This window comes from Bison bison, unplaced genomic scaffold (assembly GCF_000754665.1).
Source record: "Bison bison bison isolate TAMUID 2011002044 unplaced genomic scaffold, Bison_UMD1.0 scf7180017846181, whole genome shotgun sequence".
NCBI lineage: Eukaryota > Metazoa > Chordata > Mammalia > Artiodactyla > Bovidae > Bison > Bison bison.
In genome coordinates, this window is record NW_011476754.1 from 4,590 (window position 1) to 6,400 (window position 1,811).

Here is a 1,811-nt window from a genome sequence, read left to right on the forward strand (position 1 = left end):
GTCGGCCCCCACCCCTCAGGTCCTCAGCTCACCTCCCCCCGGGCGGTCCCCCGGCCCCTCCCCACAGAGGCTCAAATGTCCCACTCTCTGCCATCTGCTGCTGTCCAGGATCTGACCCAGGCAGCCCACGGAGGGACCCCCGATGCGGCCCCCAGAACCTGGGCCGGGATTCTCACCACACAGTACCCACCCTCCAAGGCGCAAGGCTGAGATATGGGATCCTGGGGCCACCTCTGGGCCCTCAGGGTGGGGTGGAGGTGGGTGCAGCCTCCCAGGCCCCCCTCACCCAGAGATGCTCAGACCCTGGGTCGTCCGCTCCTGGTGGAGCCCCGCTCTGTGCTTTGCCAGAGGTGAAGATGGGCCTCCAGGCCCCCAGCCTAGGGGTCCAGAGTGCACGAGCCCCAGGCGGGCCCACCCTCCACAACCCACGTGGCCAAGGCTGCTGAGCCATTGGAACCTCGCGGCGGTGGGAGGGGCGTGTTCCGCCCGCCTCACTCTGACCCCCTTCCCGGCCCATCTGTGTTTTTAGAAAACAGAGCTGGCACCCCCAGGCGGCCCTGCAGCCCAGGGCTGTTCACACCGCGTCTCAAAGCACACGGCTTTCTTCAAAGTCCGGCCTCACTTCAGAGCTTGACCCCGTTCCAGCCCGGCCTCCCCCGGAGCACCCTGCCTGCCCCCCACACCCAAGGCCCACTTGCCCGGGACCTTGGAAGTCCCCTTCCCTCTCTGGGCCTCAGGTTCTGAGCTGGGGTCAGGCTCAAGAGGAGGCTCAGTGGGTAGCCAGAATAGGGCAGGGAGGAGGGGAACGTGGGGGGCCCAGCTGAACCCGAGGCCCTGAATCCATGGCCCAGGCCTCCCTGGCCTCCCCACCCTCTGTGGTCCTCCGTGGTCTCCCAGGGCTTCTCCGGTTCCCCACAGCCCTCCATGGTCTCCCTGGACTTCTCTGGTCTCCACAGCCCTCCGTGGTCTCCCTGGCCTTCTCTGGTCCCCACAGCCCTCCATGGTCTCCTCAGCCTTCTCTGGTCCCCACAGCCCTCCGTGGTCTCCTCAGCCTTCTCTGGTCCCCACAGCCCTCCGTGGTCTCCTCAGCCTTCTCTGGTCCCCACAGCCCTCCGTGGTCTCCTCAGCCTTCTCTGGTCCCCACAGCCCTCCGTGGTCTCCTCAGCCTTCTCTGGTCCCCACAGCCCTCCGTGGTCTCCTCAGCCTTCTCTGGTCCCCACAGCCCTCCGTGGTCTCCTCAGCCTTCTCTGGTCCCCACAGCCCTCCGTGGTCTCCTCAGCCTTCTCTGGTCCCCACAGCCCTCCGTGGTCTCCTCAGCCTTCTCTGGTCCCCACAGCCCTCCGTGGTCTCCTCAGCCTTCTCTGGTCCCCACAGCCCTCCGTGGTCTCCTCAGCCTTCTCTGGTCCTCTGTAGTCCTCTGTGGTCTCCCTGGCCTTTTTCATCCTCTGTAGCACCGCCTGACGTCTCGCAGCTCAGCCTGCCCAAGGAAGGCTTCCAGTGTCAGGGAGAGGGAGAGGGTGGAAGGTGGGCTTCCTCCTTGAGGCCTAGATGATGGGTCTGTTTTTGGCTGCCTGCTGCGGGTGCTTCCTGGACCCACGTTCTGCTTTGGGGACAGAGAAGCAGAGAGGCCAGGCTCCAGGCGGTGGAAGAGCTAGTAGACTGACAGAAGGGAGGAAAGTCTACAGGCCGCCCTCCAGCTGCTCAGATCAGCGGAGGCAAAACAGGCAGGCTGGGAGGCTTCCTGAAGGAGGTGTCCCGTGTCCCCAGGCAGGTGCCTTGGCCTTAAGATGGAGTCCACACTCGGCTCTCAC